The 7,504-nt window shown below is 41.0% G+C and overlaps 1 pseudogene; it reads left to right on the forward strand.

Annotated features, from left to right (window-relative positions):
• Positions 1-2,737: 2,737 nt before the first annotated feature.
• Positions 2,738-4,117, forward strand: LOC138173545 (ornithine aminotransferase, mitochondrial pseudogene; annotated as a pseudogene).
• The last annotated feature ends 3,387 nt before the right edge of the window (positions 4,118-7,504 follow it).

A 7,504-nucleotide genomic window follows, 5' to 3' on the forward strand; every position in this document is an offset into this window, starting at 1 on the left:
ATATTTACAGCTATACATAGAGGGCACAAGACCAATTTAATAGGAAGGGATGATACTTAAAGGTGAAATTAAGAGGTGAGAGAGGAAGATAAGGAGAGGAGATGGGGAGAGAAAGAATGGGGTAAACTATTTCATATAGAAGAGGCAAGGGAAAATGGTTCCAATGGAGGGGAAGAACAGGAAGGCAAAAAGGCAAAACCTTATTTTCATTGAATTTGGCTCAGGGAGGGAATGACATACACACTAAATAGGGTATCTCACCTTACAGGAGAGTAGGGGGAAAGGGGATGAGAGAGGGGTGATGGAAGGGAGGGAAGGCTGGGGGGAAGGGAAGTTGGAAGCACCCACTTTTGAAAAGGGACAGGATCAAAATAGAGAATAGAACAAGTGGGAGGTGGGATGGGGGGAGGGAAATGTATTCAATCTTTTACAATATTTCTACTATGGAAATGTTTTGCATAGCTATACATGTACAAGGGAGGAAGAGAATGAATCTGGAATTCAAAGTTTTAAAATCAAATGTTTAAAAAATACATATATATAATTATTAATACTATTTTACATGTAATTGGGAAATAAGATATACAGGCACTGGACCATAGAGATTCACCATGCCCTACTGTCAAAGTCAAAGTGGGTATGTGAGAAGATTTGGGAGAGAGAAGATTGGAGGAGAGGATATCCTGTGGGACTGCTATTTTGGGGCAGTGGGTAGGGGGAAAATGGGGAAAAAATTTGCAACTCAAAATCTGGTGGGGTAAGCAGCACCAAGCAGAATGATGTGTGGTTTCCCATTCTCCACTGATATTTCACCAAACAGGGCACTACTGCTTTCATTCCTTTCTCCCTAAAGTTTTACCTTTTAGGTGTTGAGTGATCTTTGTTCTCCCTGGGACTTTTCCTTAGGTTTCCCTTTTCATGTTGCTACATATAATATTTTCCAGTCTATTCACATGTTCTTGTGTTGACTTCTCCAGTAAAGCTTCTTTACCTACATGTTCAGCTTCTGGCCATGATTTTGAGCAGTCTTGGGTTCAATGAAGGAGCTTGCTAAAGTTTTGTGTGCATTTTGAGGGCCATTTTTAATGTAGTTATCTTTTAAACAATTGCTGGAATAAAGGTGGGAGAGTTGGGCTTCTTTTGACCTTCTCAACTTCCACATTAACCAGGAATTCATATTGGTGGTTTAAAAAATTATGGGAAAATATAAAAATAGTCCAGACCTGGAGATGGTAAAACATTGGCACAATTTTCAAAAGAAAAAGAGAAGAAGGAGGAGGAGGAAGAAGAGGAAGAGAAGAGAAGAGAAGAGAAGAAAGAGAAAAAGAGAGAGAGAGAAGAGATTGGAGTCATTAAATTATAGGTGAGTGAGTTTGACTTTTATCCAATTTTTTAGAATGAATTAGTAAAGAAATCATTAAAAGTTAGAAAAGTTTGTGGTGACCACTTAAGGTCTGCATGGATTCATCAAGAAACAACCATTATTAGCCAGGTGCAGCTAGGTGGCACAGTGAGTAAAGTGCTGGCCCCAGACTCAGGAGGTCCTGAGTTCAGTTGTGACCTCAGACACTTAACACCTGCACAAAAAAAAAACAAAAACTAGCTGTGTAATCTTGGGCAAGTTACTTAACCCCAATTGCCCTCCAAAAGGCAAAAAAGAAAAGAAAAGAAACAGCCATTATTGACCTTATTTATTTTATTGACAAGGTAACTAGACTGGTAGATCACAGGAATTCCATAGATACATAGACATAATATGTCTAGCTTTTGGCAAAGCATTTGACATAACTTCTCATGCTATTCTCTTTTTTTCTTTCTTTTTTTTTTTTTTTTGCTTTTTTGGAGGGGGTGAGACAGGGCAATTGGGGTTAAGTGACTTGCCCAAGGTCACATGGCTAGTTTTTGTGTTGTGTCTAAGGCCGAGTTTGAACTCAGGTCCTCCTGACTCCAGGGCCAGTGCTCTATTCACAATTCGCCTAGCCGCCCCTCATGCTATTCTTAGAGATGAAATTGAGGCATATGAGCTAGATCTTACATTGATTCCGAACCAAGTGACTGATTCGACACATAAATCTATGAATTGATGAAAACCTGAAGTGCTTAAGTAGAAAGCCATCAGGATCTGTCCATGGTCCTATGTAGTTGTACTTTATCAAATGAGATCATCTATATAAATAATAAAATACTTTGCAAATCTTAAGGTGCTATCTAAATGTTAGTTATTATTAACTAGTATTACTAATGATTAGGAAGAAGGTATAGATAGCATGCTTATCAAGCTTAAAGATAAGTGTAAAATCCAAGTCACAAATGAGCAAAAGTAAGTCAAAAAGCCATCTATTAGATATCGGAGTAAGGATCAGAAAATGTCTTGTCAAGTTGGATTAATGATTTGACTCTAGTAAAACCAAGTTAAGTTGGGAAAATTATTCTATACTTGAGTTTTTAAAAAAAATGAACTCCCTTTGATATTGGGAGTCAGACTGGCTAGAAAACAAATTTCATGTGCAGATTTGGGAATTTTAGTGAGCTACAATCTCAATATGAGTCAAGAGTGTGACATGGCAGACAAAATACTTAATAATAATAGATCATATTTATGTGGCACATCAAGGTGTTGGCTTTGTTGTCGTCCCCAGTGTCGCGTGTCGCCTCCGCCTCCACCCGTTGGGAGCCGCTGTCAGGAAGCTCTGATTCTCCCCAAATAGAAAATGTTTTCCAAACTCACAAACCCTCTCTCTACTTCATCGGGGTGTTCACTCTTCGGTGACTTCAGCTGCATCAGTCACAACCAAAAGAACCGTTCAGGGCCCTCCGTCCTAGGAGCAGATCTATGAATGAGAAGCTAAGTATGGTGCCCACAACTACCATCCTTTACCTGTAGCCCTGGAAAGAGGAAAAGGCATTTATGTGTGGGATGTGGAAGGCAGAAAATATTTTGACTTCCTGAGTGCCTACAATGCTGTGAACCAAGGCCATTGCCACCCTAAAATTGTGGATGTCCTGAAAAGTCAAGCTGATAAGTTAGCCTTAACTTCTAGAGCTTTCTATAACAAGGTGCTTGGTGAATATATGAGGAGTATATCACGAAGTTGTTCAACTACAACAAAGTTCTGCCAATGAATACAGGAGTGGAAACTGGAGAAACTGCCTGCAAATTAGCTCTGAAATGGGCGTACAATGTGAAAGGAATTCAGAAGTACAAGGCAAAGATTATTGTTGCAGGTGGAAACTTCTGGGGCGGAACATTATCTGCTATCTCTAGTTCTACTGACCCCTCAAGTTATGAAGGCTTTGGGCCATTTATGCCTGGCTTTGAGATTATCCTGTACAATGACCTACCTGCCCTTGAGCATGCCCTCTAGATCCCAATGTGGCCGCTTTCATGGTAGAACCCATTCAGGCAGAAGCTGGTGGTTGGCCCTGATCCAGGCTATCTCTCCAGAGTGAGAGAGCTCTGCACTAGGTTCCAGGTTCTCTTCATTGCTGATGAAATACAGACGGGATTAGCAAGGACTAGGATGTGGCTGGCTGTGGATCATGAAAATGTCAGGCCTGACATCATCCTCCTTGGAAAGGCCCTTTCTGGAGGCTTATACCCTATATGGACTGTGTTATGTGATGATGAAATCACTCTGACCATTAAGCCCGGGGAGCACGGGTCAACTTATGGAGGCAATCCCCCGGCCTGCTGGGTGGCCATGGCATCCCTGGAGGTTTTGGAAGAGGAGGAGCTGCCCAAAAATGCAGATGTGATGGGGAACATCTTGAGGAAGGAACTGATGAAACTGCCTTCTGACGTTGTGACTGCTGTGAGAGGAAAAGGGCTGTTAAATGCCATTGTTATCAGAGAAACGAAAGATTGTGATGCTTGGAAAGTGTGGCTGCGGTTGTGTGACAAGGGACTTCTGGCCAAACCCACCCATGGGGACATCATCAGGCTGGCGCCACCCCTCGTGATCAAGGAAGATGAGATCCTGAGTCGGTGGAAATTATCAACAAGACCATCTTGTCTTTCTTCCATTGTGTCCAGGGGCTGGCTCAAGGCACGTGGTGCATTTATGTGCTGAAAGCCTCTGCTCTCAGGGCAAGCATGATCCACTCCCATGTGTCTTAAAGAACTTCTCTTTTTATGTTCATCTAGAATAGAGCAAAGATTCAGTCACCTGCAGTTTGCTGTTTACTGTAACCGATTAACTGTATTGTCTTCTTTCTGAGCTAAATGGCTGGCTTCTACTTGCGAGTTGACATCTTTTAAATTGCTGGAAGTATTGGCCGCTGAGCCTGAAATGGAATGTATGTGTGCTTTTTTATAATTTTGCCTTTTTAGAAAGGCACAAAAAACTTTTGTATTTGAAACATTTTACTCCAGGGGGATTAAGTGGAAGATTTGCTGACTTTAAAGTGAATCAGGCAAGTCCAGTAGCACAGGCCTGGAGGGATGTTTGGTCACAAACTTGTTTGTCTGATGCTAAATGGGACTTGATGGAAGTAGCTGGTTGGAGAATGCCCAATGTGTGTGTGTGCACCTGGGTCTGACTGGACTTGAGCATTGCATCGTTGCCTGGCATTCCCATCTCTTTATTTCTGTGTTTGACTCTTTAAAGCAGTGTTGGCAATGGCCTGCTATAATCTGCCATTCTAAAGCTGTTCCCTTTTCTGAAGCTTCAAAATTTTGTTTATCCTAAAATAAAGCCTTTATTGAAGCTGTCAAAAAATAAAAAGATCAAGGTGTCAAAGTAGTTGCTTTCCCCAAATAGTAGCAATCTGAAAAAGAAAAAAACTCTGAAAAATGATTGGCCACATACAGACTAATTACAATTGTATGTGTGATATTAGAAGCAAAATAAGGTTAAAAAAAACCAACAACCCATGAAATAACATCAGAAGACTTTGATAGAGCTTTCACAAAATATCCCTAACCACAACTGTGTAAGCTGGGGCTATTTTACAGCTGCATCAGTTGTGTCAACTGAGTCCCAAAGTTTAACTAACTTGCCCATGGTTACACAATAAGTATCTGAGATGGGCTTTGAAGCCAGGCCTTCATGACCTTAGAAAGCAGTAAGAGAGGCAGACTGTCTAGAATGAGGGCAATGTTAGTACCCCTGAATGCTTCCTGATTAGGACGCATCTTGAGTATATACATATTTTGGAAGGACATTGATGAACTGGAGTGTGTTCACAGGATGGCAGCTGGGAAGGTGAGGACACTGGACACCATGTCATAACAGGATCAGTTGAAAGAATGAGGAATGTTCACATTGGAAACATTTAGGAAGAACATGATACAAGGTATTTTCAAGTATTTGAAAGACTGTCACCTAACAGAAGGATTAGGCTTGGTCTGCTTGACTTCAGGGGATGTAATTAAAAGCTGTCAGTGGAAACTGAAAATAAACAGATTCAGGTATGATGTAAAGAAATAATTTTGTTGTCCTAATTTGTTGTCATTGTGTTGTTCAGTAGTTTCAGTCCAGTCCCACTGTTCATGACCCTACATGGGGTTATTTTGGCAATAGTGGAGTGGTTTGCTATTTCCTTCTCTAGATCATTTTACAGATGAGGAAACTGAGGCAAAGTTAAGTGACTTGTCCAGGGTCACACAGTTAGGAAGTGTCTGAGGCCAGATTTGAACTCAGGAAGATGAGTCTTCCTGACTTCAGGCCTAGCACTTGGTTTACTCTACCACCTAGCTGCCCCCAAGTACACTCTAGGTAGCCAGATGTGAAATGGGCTGTCTCAGAAGGACTTTCTTATCACTGGAGGTATTTGAGTAGATGACCTCTTATATAGGATGGTTGTACAGGGTAATCCTGTTCAGGTGTGTTTGTCTAGACCACCCCTCAGATTTCTTCTTCCAACTCTAACAGTGAATAAATCAGGTCATCACATAGAATGAAGATATGAGAGCTAAACTCTAATAACTCAAATATAATAAACTCAAATCAGATGTTATTTATAATGAGATAATATTTATAAAGAGGCACTTAGCAAAGTGTCTGGTACATAGTAGGAACTATATAAATGCTTATTCCTTTCCCTTCTTCTAAATTGTGTATGAATAACTTGTCAGGGGAAAGATGATTTGTAGCATGCTTGGATTTTCCAAGTCATTTCCAGTGCCATTACTAGAGACTTGGAATTTGTTTATCCAACATTTACCCTCTGACCGTGCTCTGCCTTCCTGACTACACTTGGAGTCAGTCCTCTGTGAGTGGTGTGTTTTTCTATGAAGCCTGCCCCCCAGCCCCAAAGGTGAATGTGATAAAAAAAAATCTTGATCTTATCACTAGATTGTTTGCTTTGTGTAAAGCCTAATAGACTTGAAATCAGAAGACTTATGTCTTAAGTCATGGTGAAGAGGAGAGTCAGAGGTCCTGTATTCAAATTCAAATTCTACTTCTACTCCTTATTTCCTGCAAAACACTTCTCCCACCTCTCTGAGTATAACTTTTCTCATTTGTAAAAATAAAGGGATTGGATCACGTGATCTCTAAGGTCCATTTGAGATATAAATGTTCTATTTTCCTGTTGGTTCTATGGTCTTCGTCAGGTTCCTTAACCTCTCTGAACCCACGGTTTCTTCATCTCGAAAATGGTAACAATAACACTTGCACTGTGATCCAACCAGATAATTTGGAGGATCAAATGAGGTAATATGTGAGAAAAGAACATTCTAGGCATGCTAGCCATGATGATCAGCATCAGGTAAATTTAATCAACATGCTTAGTTCATTCCCTCAGTCAAGGGTCCTTCCTAAGACTTTCTCATCACTACACAATTTTGCACATGATTCCTTCTACCAGTTCTGCCAGGGGTTATATACCCCAAGAAAAGGCACATCCTCCCTGAATGAGAACAGTGAATTCCCAGCTAGGAAAATGTTTTACCTAGCCCCAAGCCAGTGGAGTGGGCATTGCTGCTGTTCCTGGCCTCAACAACCCTTATTATTTTGATTTTTAAGGTTCTTGGAACTGTTAAAGGGACATTGTGTTTGCTGGGAATGAACAATTTCTGAAAAATGTCCCCCCAGGTGTGTGCCTTTTGTTAACCATATGTTGTCTTCTCATTCCAGTTTCTGAATCTAAATGTGGGCCTCTCTCTGTGAAGGGAAAGGAGTGATCCATAGAAAAGACTCAAAAGATACAATTCACAATGATAGCACCATGTTCTTCATGAAAATGCATAGAGAGATGAAGCAAAGCACAGTGGATACAAGGATGGTTTCAGTCAGGAAGACTTGGGTTTGGTTGTGGCTTCTGACGCATGCTGATCATATGATCTTGGCAAGTATTCTAACTTCTCAGGGCCCCAGGCAAATCTAAGTTTGCAGAAAAGATGCTGATTTGTATTGGTAAAGGGAGTCTCCCACAGCAAGGAAATCACAGGGGGCATCTAGATGATGCAGTAGACCCTAGAATCAGGAGCACCTGAGTTCAAATTTGACCGTAGACACCTACTAGCTGTATGACCCTGGGCAAGTCACTTAACCCCAATTGC

Source organism: Petaurus breviceps, unplaced genomic scaffold, assembly GCF_028583685.1.
Source record: "Petaurus breviceps papuanus isolate PSGF00001 unplaced genomic scaffold, PetGlider_PUasm1.0 129, whole genome shotgun sequence".
Lineage (NCBI taxonomy): Eukaryota > Metazoa > Chordata > Mammalia > Diprotodontia > Petauridae > Petaurus > Petaurus breviceps.